This window comes from Artibeus jamaicensis, unplaced genomic scaffold (assembly GCF_021234435.1).
Source record: "Artibeus jamaicensis isolate MK-2021 breed Jamaican fruit bat unplaced genomic scaffold, CSHL_Jam_final contig_484, whole genome shotgun sequence".
Lineage (NCBI taxonomy): Eukaryota > Metazoa > Chordata > Mammalia > Chiroptera > Phyllostomidae > Artibeus > Artibeus jamaicensis.
Window position 1 is genome coordinate 4811871 of NW_026521859.1, and position 15043 is coordinate 4826913.

Below are 15043 nucleotides of genomic sequence, written 5' to 3' on the forward strand. Positions count from 1 at the left end.
TTCAGGCTTTTTGGTCTGCATGCTTGGACGATTCCCCAAACAAGATGGCAAAGCAACTACACCTGGCTTCCTAAAGATGAATGTATGTACTCTCAGAGTCTTGGCCCTCAATGGAACACTAAGAAAGGTCAGAATTTTTATTTTTTTTAATTTGTTTGTTTTTAGGGAGAAGGTAAAGGAGGGAGAAAGAGAGGGAAACATCAAGGAAAAAGAGAAACATCAATTGGTTGCCATTCAAATGTGCCCGGCCTGGGGACCAAACCCACAACCCAGGTATGTGCCCTGAACGGGAATAGAAATGGTGACCTTTTGCTTTACTGGACAACACCCAACCCTCTAAGCCACACTAGTCAGGGCAGTCAGAATCATCTTAAATATCACGACTATATGACCACAGAATCCAAAGACCTTAGATTCCAAAGAGGTGACACAGGCAATCTAACATAATTTCCATATCCTTTGCCCCCATCCTATCTTCTGTATATTTCCAAAGTATGCATACAATCAGTTCAAATTCATGCCAGCAAAAGATTTCTAATGAATGCCATATTAATTTGTGAATAGGAAATGAGGGAGGGATATAATGCATTTCTTGATATCCTGCCCAGATATCAACTCAGTCCTTTCACAGTCACTTTTGCCTTGAGTTGAAATTTGGTCACCTACAAATGTGGAAATTCAATTTTTTTCAACATATTTTCAATGGTAATTATCATGTCACATGTCAAGTGTATCCATTTTGTAACCATTTCAAACCTAGGAGACTATTTTACCTTTTGTGATTCAGTTGTTCTCCAGTGCTTTGATCTTGCTAAATCCCCACTTTCTAATCTTTACTAAATGAAATTAAAGCTTGGTACTGGTCACTGTGATGTTTGTTCACAAGTAGACGGTCAAGCAACACATAAATTTAAAAGAAAAAACTTGATTCCAATTTTCCTCAGGCCAAAAAAAAAAAAAACCCCACAATAAGACATACAGGTAATAAAGCTTATTAATTCTTTTATGCTGAATGTGTTTGCAGTATAACTCTATATTCATTCCAAGAATAGAAACAAATGGAACTTTGAGGTTTTCTTGTGTTGAAGAAGCTTTTAAACAAGGTTTCATTTTTAGAAACATAAAATTGTATATAATTACTTAATAAATATTATATAGAATTTATTGTGTGCTGAATAATACTCTAAGTACTTTATGAAAATTAGTTTATTTAATCTTTGGAATAACCCCAAGTGGTTCTATGATTATCCCCAATTTACAGACAAGGAGATTGAGAAACAAAGGCTAAGTAACTTTCCAGAGGTGAACCAGCCAGTAAGTGAGAGAGTTGGGATTCAAACTCAGGCAGTGTGGCACCAGAGGTTCTATTCTTAACTCTCAACAAGATGATCTAAATATCAATAAGGTAATGTGAAACCTAGAAGCATTTTATATCCAATGAAAACTGAGCATCATTCAATTTATGAACCCTGAATTGAGCTTTCTTGTGACTGTTTTTCAAATATTTGAAAGAGTATTCTGAGAAAAGTGCTGTTGTTTCTCAAAAGTAGTTCCACAGTTCTCTAAATCTATAATAAGTATTCATGCAACTTTTGCCATTAAGTTTTAGGAACTGGAGAAAAATGGAGGAAAATAATTTTCTAGGAACAGAAAAAGGAGAATATTTCCTGTTTATCATCTTAATTCACCCAGATGCAATGAGGAAAAATAAGAGACCACAACATGAATTAAAACAGCTTTGTGCAGCATACAAACCAAATCCTAATTCCACCATTCTGGGACTGGGAGAAATTTGATCATGCTGAGCTTTTTTTTTTTTTTTTTAACGCAGTTAAAATACCTATGTCACATAATATAGTATGAACTGAATCATATGAAAATGCTTAGCAACAACTAATAAGCCCTCCACAGATACTCAAAGTCTTACTCATCATCATAGAAATTAGGGTATTCTAGCTTGGAAACAGTAAGAGGAAATTATTAAGATTTTAAAGAAGCAGTTGAGCCCTGACTGGTATGGCTCAGTTGGTTGGGCATTATCCTGCAAAATGCAAGGTTACCAGTTCAATTCCTAGTCAGGGCACATGCTTGGGTTGTGGGTTCAGTCCCCCATAAGGCACCTGTGAGGGACAACTGGTTGATATTTCTTTCCCTTTCTCCCTCCCTTACCCTCTCTAAAAATAAATATTAAAAATAAAAATAACACATTTGAATAAAACAGTCCTTCATCTACTTAATAAATATTTATCAAACACCTAACTAAGTTCCAGGAAGTATTCTTTTATTTCAAACCTAATTGGTGCGAATTCCAGAGGGTTGCAACTTCCATGGATATTCGTTTCAATGTTTCTAACTTCATTAGGAACGAATGTGAAAATGGATGATTGCACCATCTCTGATTGTTATTCTTTGAAAGAACACGCTATTTAGTTTGGCAAAAACAGAGTATTCTGTCATTACTTTAAGCACCCCTTGACTTTTGTAGGGAAACTTTTTTTTTATATTCACACAGCTGAAAAGAGGTATAACACTTGGTCCCGAGCAGCAACTACAAAGCATTCAGAAATAACAGGCCAGTGAGGGATCAACACCATCAATTCCTGGTCACTCCAGGTAAGCTGATGCTAGAGATCAGCATCAAGCAAACCCCTTTGTTACACACTGTCTAATCTGATCATTGGCATTAAGATAAATGCAAGAATAGTAGGGGAAATATAGAATCTAAAGAACTTGAGACACATGTTCATGAACTAAAGGGGGGGAATGGTGGGGGAGGGGTGTGCAGGGTGGAGGGGTACAGAGGGGGGAAATAGAACAAATGTAATGGCATAATCAATAAAATAAAAAATATATTTAAAAAAAGATAAATGCCTTTATGGTTAGGTCTCACTTGCTAAAAACTCACTAATAGTTATTGTCCTTTAAAAAATGATCCAGGCTTGTTACTTGAATTTCCAATATGATTATTAATGAACTTTCTATACATATGAAATAAGAAAACCAAAAACAAACAAACAACAACAACAAAGGAAATGACTTCAGAGACTTGAGAACTGTTTCTAACTCTCTAATTTGCCCCTAAGGTAGGAAGCAGTTGCTGCCTGCTTCAGTTACCTGCATGGACTACAGTTTCATTCTTGTCAGGCTTCTCAGTTCTGTGTACTGGTACTGTGTCTGTTCACAGGGCCAATTAATAGCTCAGCCCTTCTCTTCACTGCCTTTCCATTTCCTTCATATTTGTAATTGCTGCAGGTCAAGAGATAGGGCCCCTCTTGTCAAGTTCCAGCATCAGCATTCCACAGGTAGCTATTGGGCACCTAGAATGTGCTTCATGCTGAATACGATGGAGGACATCACAACCATGCCAAAAACAAAAGACTATATTCTACTTGGAAGAAAGAGTTAAACAGCTAAAGCTTCTAATAACAATACAAGAGGGTACATAACAGTCCCTTCCCACAGGGATGGAGGGGTTGCTTTGCAAAACTTTATATTCTATCTAGATTTCTTTAATAACATAATCTCTCTGAGTTGCCTCAGGGTTTTTAGTGTCTTCATCTGAACTCTAAGATGCACCCCTAGAATTTATTTCTGCTGCTAAATCTGTCAGTATTTGCAGAGATTCCTTGGAGGGTTCCACTTTGGTTGTACAACCTCATTTTAGGATAAGAAGATCTTAACAGGAACAACTACCCCCCACACATACACACAAATGAACTATGGTTATTCAATGCAAAGAACACAAATTTATCCAAAAAAATCTAAGGTTTTAGAGGCAAGATGAGTCACAAGAAATTACCTGGAATAATCTTTTAAGAAGGTTATCATCCTTATTTTTAAAGAAGAGGTTCTTGGGCTCAACAAGGATGAGCCATGTCTCAGTTTATAGATCTCTAGGACATTTTTATGTAAATATACTTATTTTCTCATTTTGTCCTATAAACACATTCAAAACTCTTTTCACTACTTATAATTTTTCTTCTACTTATAATCTTCACTACTGTAAAATTAATTTTTTGCAACTTATAATTGCCATATACTTACAAAAGTTAAAATGGTTCAGGCATAATTTTTGTCAACCTACTTTTTCTTCAATGTTTCATAGAACTATTTCCCTTCTGTTTCTTTCTAAACATAAAACTAATGGTTTCTCACATCACTTCTGGATTCAAGTAAATTTAATTTAGCCAATGTTTGATGAATAATTGTGCTAAGCCCTAAAAAATGCCCACTCTATAGATTTTAAATCCCTAGATCTAAAAAATTCTAGTAAATGAGATTTAACAATTTGTGAGTGAATATGAAGATGCAAGTAGTTGCTCTAAATGGTGCAGTTCATGTCTCTACTTACCGTCTGGTCTCAGATTCTGTAATAATTAGTGCACTAAGAATGGTTTTGAAGATTGTACTATTTGTAGGAATTGCCAAAGATATATAAACTTAGGTGGGCCCAACCTCTCTGATCACTACCCTCTGGAAACTTCCATTCTGATTATAGAGAAAAGATAAAATTACTTTAAATATCAGTGAACAGTAATACCATGCAATTACATAGTACATTGAGGGCTATAGACTGCCAAGTGCTACATAAATACAGAAAAGTGAAATGGATAAGGTCTGGAGCTTCTGAGATGGTTTTAGGGAATCAAAGAGACTTGGGTTTAATTCCAGTATGGGGAGAAAGATAGATAGGAGGGGAAGTAACATGTAAGAAAAACTATATGATTGAAATCAGGAAGTTTGGGAGGCTATATTTCTAGGAATGGTCCCTTTGGGAAGGCTACTTTTCCATGAACAGTCTCTGGATCCAACCATATTTCAACCCTAGAACTCTTTAGAGTGAAATAATTGCTTCTGTGTCTTATTTCTCGTAATGGGTCATAAATGGAGTACCTATAGAGTTCTTCATGGACCCAAAATCTACTTAGAGTGAGAATTCTTTAAAAAGGAAAAAAAATAACCTCTGGTGGAGGCGAACACAAGAATGGGAAGTGAATACAGGCCCAAAAGGCTTTAAAGGTTTTTTTTTAGGGAAGTGGAATAATTCTGTATGATAATATAATGGTGGATCTATGTCATTACATACATGTCACAATTCATAGAATGTACAGCACAAGTAGTGAATGCTAGTGTAAACAACAGACCTTTGTTGATAACATTATATTAATACTGGCTTATCATTGTAACAAGTGTACCACTTTAGTACAAGATGTTAATAGAAGATAATGTGTGTATATGTTTATGGGTAAGGGTTATATGTGAACTCTCAAACTTTCCACTCAGTTTTTCTCTAACTTTAAAATTGTTCTAAAAATATGTATATTAATATCTTTTAAGTTTTCAACATCAATACTTACTAAACATAATTTAGACTGCTTCCATCCCTATTTCTAATGTTTAAAAAGAAGGATTCCTCTGAGATTTTTCTTATTTGCCTTCTAGTCTTCCAGAGTAGTCCTGACAACCTTCTGACAGGAGGGCTTCTTATAAAAAGTTAGCACTAAAATGTCTGTCCATTATGATACTGCTTAGATTCAAGAGGTGAATAACTGTCCCAACTTAGCTAATGTGCTAGTAAGTGATCCTGTGAATGGGGCAGTGGACTCATAAATGATATCAGTATGCATGGCTTAGCTGGATATCTCCCATTCTAGAAAATGCCTTCAGTTCAACACTACAGATATCTGTTCTCTGCTCTTAAAACAAAATGTGCATTTAATTTTTGTGTTATAAAAGTAATTCATGTTCACAGTATAAAATTTGAAAAACATAAAAAAGTTTTTTGCTTGTTCATTATTTCATGTTTTAATATATTTCATTCTAGAATTTCTTCTCATGCATTTTAATTTATTAATATTTTTAATGTTTTACTATAATTTCTGTTCATGATTGTCAGAGTTGTAGTGATTTTTTTAATTATAATAATCTAAATGAACTGCTTAAAACTCAATTTTTTGTGATCTTGTCTCCAGTTTCTCTGATACTACCTTTAAGTTTCACTCTTAAGTAAAACAGCACAAGGCAAATCATAGGATCCTTTATGATAAAAAAGACTTTTGCAAATATGAGAGTTCTCCAGAACTCATAAAGCCAGCTTTTCAGCAAACTACAAACTCTACAGCTAAAACCACATTTATAGTACAAATAACTGACTTCTTTTTTCAGTGGAAGAAAAGTTGTTTAGTGACTAGAACATTTCTGTAGTATATAAAGGCCTCTTGGACCAGAGTACAAATTTGAAATGTCATTATTTTATTATCAGTTTTTCTCACAATTTTGAACTACTGAAAAAGTACATAACCAGCATATAAAATATGATACAATGAACAAGCTTTTATATGAACCAATGGTATCATGCTGCAGAAATTAAAGTAGAAATGCAGCAAGACCACCATGTGCCATAGGGTGTCAGGCTTGAGAACAACTTCTGCAAAACTGAAGGCCACTGGTGAGGACACAGCCAGGAATAAGTAGGCCAGTTTTCACTATGGTAGAGACATAAAAAGCAAAGCTCATAAATGTGTAAAGAAACAAAAGAATTCAATGATCAAAAATGTTAAATAATATAAAAAGCCAATCAGATCCAAGATGGTGGAGTAAGTGGAAGTAACACTAACCTCCTCTTAGGACTAATCTGGAATTACAACTAATTGTGGACAAATCACCCAAAACAAACAACTGAACAATAGTGAGAGAGAAGCCTTATAACCACAGACAGACAGAAGAATAAGCTTCAGCACAATGTGACTGGTAGAGAGTACAGTTTAAATAGGAGAGGGCTGGCTGGGCACCCACATGGGGCAGCTGAAGTGCCATAGGGATATTTAAGCAGCTGGCTGGTTGAAGCTCCCTGAGAAGTGTGGAGTCTAAACCCTACACTGGGATCCCCAGCCTAGAGCACCAGAGCTGGAAAAGTACAAAGATAACATCCAGCTGCAAAAAGCAGCAAGGTTGCTCTCTGCGAAGCCAAGATGGCTGAAGATGCAAAGAGCCATTTAATAGACCAATGCATAAATCTTAATTTCTAGGTACTTAACATGGGCTCTGGCAAAGAGAAGGCAGAGTGGACTAGAGACTCCTGAGGACAGTCTGGGGAAAGAAGCTTTAGAGAGAGAACTGAGAGAATAGCTGCTGAAATCCTGGTGCTGATTCATCACCCATAGTGCAGCAGCCATTGTGCTCAGGCAGACCACCCCCTGAATGGCAGCAGCCTGAGGGAAAATAATAGCCCCAGCCCTAGGAGGGATTCTGCCCACTCTGTGGTGCTTAAACCTGACTACTGAGTGCAGAGTGACTAGATTAACAACTGAAGGAGTCAAGCCACAGATGACCTTAAGCAAACTGGCTGCTTAAGGTCAGATGGGAATCATTATCTGACATCACTAGAGGCAGATCCAGAAAGAAAAAACAATAGTATATACACGATGCTACTGAGACAAAATCCATCATAATCTCCTCCATGATTTGCAATATTTTCTTTCTTGCATAGATTTTTTTTTAATATTAAATTTTATTTAGTTACTTTTCAAGTACATTTTTTTAATCTATTTCTCCCATCCCACCCCACCCCCCCGCCCAGTCTCCCCCCTCCCTCCCATTCCCCCCCCAAGTCCTCATCTCTGTGTCTTTCATACTTGTTCCTCAAAATCCCTCCCCCTTTTTCCCCTTAAGTTCCCTTCCCTCTCCCCTCTGGTCGCTGCCCACTTGTTCTCTATTTCAGCGTCTTTGTTTTTATTCTGTTTGCTTGTTTGTTTTATTCTTTAGCTTCCTGTCAAAGGTGAGATCATATGGTATTTGTCCTTCAATGCCTGGCCTATTTCACTCAGCATAATGCTTTCCAGTTCCATCCATGTTGTTCTTGCATAGATTTTTAACATTCATTTTTTGTCCTTCAAGTTTGTGCATATTAAGTCACTAGATTTTATACTATAATTTATTTTGATTCACATATTTGCCCCATCCTTCTCTTACCTCATTTTATCTTCTTCATTCTTCTTATTATTTTCATTTTAAATTTTGTTTCCTCTTTTGCTACAACTTGTTTCAATTCCACACTCTCACTATTTCTCCCCCATTCAGACTCTCAAAACCAATTTTTTTGTCAATGGTCATCTCACGTTCTTTTTCTTTCTCTTAAAATATCCGCGTTCTCTCCCCACCTTTAGCAATTTTTTTTATTGGTTGTTGATCGGGGATTTGTTGCATTCTTCCCATTTATTTCTGCATCTTCACTAATTTTGTAATTCAAATCTCAAATTTTACCATTCCCCTTACTTTTTTCTCAAATTTTAATATAGGCCTATCTTTGCCTGTTCTATTCCTTTTTGTTCCTCTTTCATCCTGCCCTTCTTTTCTTCCTTTTTCTTTTTCTTTTTGTCTCAAATTTAAATTTTTCCTTGTCTTACCCTGGTTTTCATTCCTCACTCTCAGTATTCCCTCTTCTTCTATCATCTCAAAATCATTCCCCTTTCCTCTAGACTTCTCTTAAACATATCTTTCTTTCCTTTCCCACCATTATTCACAACCCACCTATACCAATTTTAGCTCTTTCGTTGTTGATAGTGCTATGATGAATTTTTCTCTCCAATTTGGTTTCTATTTTTTAATTATTTATTTACACTTTTTATTTATCTTTCTTTTCTTTTCTTTTCTTTTCTTTTCTTTTCTTTTCTGTTTAAACCTAATACTATACACTTCACTTCTCTTACTCCATTCTGCCTTTTTCCCTTTTTATTTATGATGTAAATTTTACTTTCTTTCTCCACATTGCTCTGATCCCCAACTGTTATTAGTGCTCCTCCCTCTATCCGCTCAAAATTATTCTCTTTCAATAGGTCATCTCATATTTACTCTCCTTTCTTATGAGAGTCTTAATCTCCTTAAACCCTTATTAATACTGGTTCATTTGCTGTTGATATTGGGATTGTGGGTGAGAGTTATTTTTGCAGCCGTCAGTTTGTGTCCTGGATTTTGTGCTTTTGTTCTGGAAGTACCTGCACAAGAGTATACAGAACATGGTGGGTGGAGTGACCCTTAGTCAACCAGCTGAAGGGAGGGACCCACCAAACACAACCTAACAACAACTAAAACCCACTGACATCCAGAGAGCCAACATAAATGGCATAAAGGCATCCTGAAAGCATCAAGTTCAGGAGAGCAAGGAGACAGCATCATTGAATCTCACAGGTCTCCTATCATAGAAGTTCACATCACAAAGACAGGAAGTCAAAACAGATGAATTTAAGAAGCAGAAGCAAACCAGAAGAATCTCCCCAAAACTGGGAAGATGAAGAAATAATCCTCTGAGAAAAGCAAGGAGGAATGTCCAGAAAGAGTGCTAAAAAAAAAACAGAGGCAAGAAAACTATCAGACATGAAGTTCAAACTAATGGTTATAAGGAAGTTCAAACTAATGGTTATAAGGAAGTTCAAACTAATGGTTATAAGGAAGTTCAATGAGTTCAGTGAGAATTACCCAAAACTACAGAGAAGCTACAAGGCACTTACTATGAACTCTATCAGCATTAAAAAGGACATAGAAACTATCAACAAGACTTCTGGTCAAGATAGAGGCGTAGGTAGACACACTGTTCCTCCTTGTACAACCAAAGACAACAACAATTTAAAAATAAAAAACAACAATCCTGACAGAAAATTGAACTATATAGAAGTCCAACAACCGAGGAGTTAAAGAAGACACACTCCCCAGACCAGTAGAAGGGGTGCAGTCAGGCAACCAGGGCGGAAAGGACTCACAGCCAAGCAGTGGCTGGCAGACCCCAGGCAGGCAAGGTGGTGGCTGGTGGACCCAGTCAGGTGACAGATTGTGGAACACGGTGCAGCACAGCCTGCAAGGCAGATGGAGGATCATGTAGATAAACCAGAAGAAACTGGGGAGTGAAACAAACCACGCAACCCAGGGTCCAAGTGTTGGGAAATAAAGCCTCAAGTTACTGATTGAAAGCACGTGTGCGGGCTGAGGTGCCGGGAGAAACTACCAGCCTCACAGGAGAGTTTGTTGGAGAGACCCACAGGGTTCTAGAATGTGCACAAACACCACCACCTGGGAATCAGTACCAGAAGAGTCCAATTTGCTTGTGGGAAGCAGGGGAAGTGACTGAAATTGGGCAGAGAGTGGCGTGAGAGCCATTGTTCCCTCTCAGACCCCAGCCCCACATAGAGTGTCACAACCCAGCAATGTGGGTTGCCCCACCCAGGTGAATACCTAAGGCTCCACTCTTCACTATGTAACAGGCCCATTAAAACAAACAAAAAAAATAGCCCAAATGAAAGAACAGGTCAAAGCTCCAGAAAAAAATACAACTAAGCCAAGACGAGGTAGCCGACCCATCGATTGCACAGTTCAAAACACTCGTAATCAGGATGCTCACAAAATTGGTTGAATTTGGTAGTAAATTAGATGAACAAATGAAGGCCACACTAAGTGAAGTAAGGGAAAATGTACAGGGAACCAACAGTGATGGGAAGGAAACTGGGACTCAAATGAATGGAGTGGACTACCAGGAAGAAAGAAAATCCAATCAGAAAAGAATGAAGAAACAAGAATTCAAAGAAAGTGAGGAAAGGCTTAGGAACCTCCAGGACATCTTTAAACATTCCAACATCTGAATTATAGGGGTACCAGAAGGAGAAGAGGAACAGCAACAAGTGCAAAACTTATTTGAACAAATAAAAAAGGAGAACTTCCCCAATCTAGCAAAGGAAATAGACTTCCAGGAAGCCCAGGAAGCTCAGAGAGTCTTAAAGAAGTTGGACCCAAGAAGGAACACACCAAGGCACAGCATAATTACATTACCTAAGATTAAAAATAAGGAGAGAACCCTAGAAGCAGCAAGAGAAAAGGAGACAGTCACCTACAAAGGAGTTCCCATAAGACTGTCAGCTGATTTCTCAAAAGAAACCTTACAGGCAAGAAGGGGCTGGAAAGAAGTATTCCAAGTTATGAAATCCAAAGACCTCCATCCAAGACTGTTCTATCCAGCAAAGCTTTCACTTAGAATGGAAGGGCAGATCAAGTGCTTCTCAGATAAAGTCAAGTTCAAGGAGTTCATCATCACCAAGCCCCGATTATATGAAATGTTAAAGAGACTTATCTAAGAAAAAGAAAATAAAAAACATGTACAGTAAAATGACAGCAAACTCACCATTATTAACAACCACATCTAAAACAAAAACAAAAACATAGCAAACAATTAGAACAGGAACAGAACCACAGAAATGGACATCACATGGAGGGTTATAAACGAGATCAAGAAGGAAATTAAAAAATTTGGGGAAACAAGTGAAAATTAACACATTACAGCTCAAAATACGGGACATAACAATGGCAATCCTAAGAGGGAAGTTCATAGCAAAATAAGGCTACCTAAAAATCATAGAAATATTTCAAATAAACAACCAAACCCTACATCTACAATAACTGGAGGAACAACAACAAAGCCCAGAGGAAATGCAAGGAAGGAAATAACCAAGATCAGAGTAGAATTAAATGACACAGAGACTAAAAAAAATAATTCAAAGGATCAATACATCAAGAAGCTGTTTCTTTGAAAAGATAAACAAAATCAACAAGCCTTTAACCAGCCTCATCATGGAAAAAAATGGGAGAGGACCCAAATAAATACAACCAGAAAGAAAAGAGGAAAATTACAACTGATACACAGAAATAAAAAGGATTGTAAGAAATTGCTATGAACAACTATATGCCAAGAAATTTGACAACCTGGGTGAAATGGACAAATTTCTAGAAACATAGAATCCTCCAAAACTGAATCAAGAAAAATCAGAGGGCCTGAACAGACAGATAACTGCTAATGAAATTGAGTCAGTAATCAAAAGACTCCTATCAGCACATGAAAGCCCTGGACCAGACAGTTTCACAGGAGAATTTTACGAAACATTTAAGGAAGAGCTAACCCCTATCTTTCTCAAACTATTCAAAAAATCCAAGAGGGAAGACTCTCAAACTCTTTTTATGAGGCCAGCATCATCCTAATCCCCCAACCAGATAAGGATACAACAAAGAAAGAAAACCATAGGTTAATCTCATTGATAAACATAGACGCTAAAATCCTCAACAGAATATTGATAAACCTCATCCAGCAATACATTAAAAAGATCATAAACCATGACCAAGTGGGATTCATTCCAGGGATGCAAGGATGGTACAGTATTCACAAATTAAGAAACATAATACATTACAAAAGGAAAGACAAAAATCACACGATCATATCAATAGATGCAGAAAAAGCATTTGATGAAGTACAGTGCCTATTTATGATAAAAGCACAAAGCAAAGTGGGAGTAGAGAGCATGATGTAACGTAACAGGCCATATATGAAAAAACTACGGCTAGCATCAAACTCAATGGAAAAAAATTAAAAGGTTTCCCACTAAGATCAGGAACAAGACAAGGGTGTCCACTTTCACCACTTCTATTCTACATAGATTGGAAGTTCTAGCCACAGCAATCAGAAAAGAAAAAGAAATAAAAGGTATCCAAATTGGGAAAGAGAAAATAATTCTGTCATTGTTTACAGATGCTATGATAGTGTACATAGAAAACCCTGTAGACGCCACCAAAAAACTACTCAACCTAATAAGTGAATTTGACAAAACAGGAGGACACAAAGTCAATATTCAGAAATCAAAGGCACTTTTTTACACAAAAAATAGAATATCAGAAAAAGATATTAGGAAACAGAAATTAGGGGAAAAATCACATTTGCTATAGCAACAAGAAAAACAAAGTACCAAGAATAACCTATCCATGGAGGTAAAAGACCTTTACTAAAAAAGCTATATAACACTGAAGAAAGAAATTAAGGAAGACACAAATAAATGGAAGCATACACCATTTTCATGGATCGGAAGAATTAATATCATCAAGTGTACATACTACCCCAAGCAATCTATAGATTCAATGCAACCCCTATTAAAATACCAATAATATATTTCATATATACAGAACAAACATTTCCAAAATTTATATGGAACCAAATATTATCTCAAATAGCCACAACAATTATGAGAAGGAAGAACAAAGTAGGCAGTACCCCAGTACCTGATATCAAACTCTATTACAATGTCATTGTAATAAAAAAGTCTGTTACTGGCATAAGAACAGACACATAGATCAATGAAATAGAATAGAGAACCAAGAAATAAACCCTAGTCTCTACAGTCCATTAATATTTGACAAAGGGGGAAGGAACATAAAATGGAGTAAAAACAGCCTCCTCAGCAAATGGTGTTGGGAGACCTGGACAGCTACACACACAAAAATGAAACTCGACAACCAACTTATATCATACACAAAAATAAACTCAGATGGATAAAAGGTTTAAATATAAGTCATGACACCATGAAAGTCCCAGAAGAGAACATAGGCAGGAAAATTTAAAATATTCCACACAGCAATATTTTCACCAGTATGTCCCCTAGAACAAGGAATATAAAGGAAAGAACAAACAAATGGGACTCCATCACATTAAAACACTTATGCACAGTGCAAAAACATCAGCAAAATAAAAAGGAAACTAACTGTATGGAAAAATATATTTGCTAATGAGACCTCAGACAGGGGTTTCATCTGGTTGATCCCCAAGATATATAAAGATCTAACACAATTCCACACCGGAAGACAAACAACCCATTTAAAAATGGACAAAGGACCTGAAGAGACACTTCCCCAAGGAGGACACACAGAGGGTCCAGAGACATATGAAAGAATGCTCAGCATCACTAGCCATTAGAGAGATGCAAATTAAAACCACAATGAGATACAACTTCACAAGGGTCAGAATGACCATCATAAACAAATCAACAAACCACAGGTGCTGGCAAGGTTGTGGAGAAAAGGGAACACTAATACACTGTTGGTGGGAATGCGGACTGGTGCAGCCACTGTGGAAAATAGTATGGAATTTCCTCAGGAAATAAAAAATGTAATTGCCCTTTGACCAGGCAGTTCCACTGCTGGGATTATACTCTAAGAATCCTGAAACACCAATTCAAAAGAACCTATGTGCCCCAATGTATTATTTACAATAGCTAAGTGCTGAAGCATGTTAAGTGCCCACCAGTAATGAGTGAGTCAAAAACCTGTGGTACAAGCAGAAAGAAAAAAGGAGTTCCTACCCTTCATGACAGCATGTATGAAACTGGGGAGAATTATGCTAAGGGAAATAAGCCAGGTGGTGAAACACAAATACTATATGATCTCACATATAAGTGGAATCTAATCAACAAAACAAACAAGGAAGCAAAATATAACCAGAGACATGGAAATGAAGAACAAACTGACAGTGACCAGAGGGGACAGGGAAGGTGGGTAATGAGGGAAAGAATAAGAAGGGTCCAGTCAAAGAACATGTATAAAGGACCAATGTACAAAGACAACAGGAGGCAGAGGATTGAATGTGTCAGGTGGGATGTGGGTAGGGCAGGGGAGAGTAATGGGAGAAAAAAAAGGGAACAGCTGTAATTGAACAATGATAAAATATTTTTTAAAGCCATGGAAGAATTTTTTTAAATGTAGATTATGCCCTTTTCTGTAGAGCATTCCCTCAGAAGGGTATTACTTAGGAAAATGCTCTTCCCTCATGCAGTTTAAACTGATAAGAACAGATACTACACTTGATCTTAGCCAAAAGGCCAAGAAGCAATTCCCCCATGCAGTTTAGATTAACAAATGAAAGGAATCACATTCTTTATATGCATCTCTTTTGGTATTAGTAAAGAGAGGCAGGATGGCTCTGTGGTATGGTATGAGCTCAGTGAAGCAGGAAAGAGGCAGAGAAGAACTGGTTCTAGCTCTTCTATTCAACATGACCACAGGAAAATGATGTAAACATTTTGAGACTCCATTTCTTCATTTTCAAAATATGTATTGTGTCCCATTTTTCTCCAGTCTTCTCACAATTTCTTAACTGCCTTCACTTTTCTTCTAGTCAGAGTGAACTACTTATAGTTCTCAGAATGCACCATGTTCTATTCTCACTGTGCTGCAAGATTTTATGGGT

At 36.9% G+C, this 15043-nt stretch overlaps 1 non-coding gene across 1 annotated transcript; it reads right to left on the reverse strand.

Annotated features, from left to right (window-relative positions):
* Positions 1 to 14488: 14488 nt before the first annotated feature.
* On the reverse strand, positions 14489 to 14687 carry LOC119053623 (U2 spliceosomal RNA). The gene has a single exon (XR_005083335.2). It is a non-coding gene; the product is annotated as a U2 spliceosomal RNA (small nuclear RNA).
* Positions 14688 to 15043: the final 356 nt, after the last annotated feature.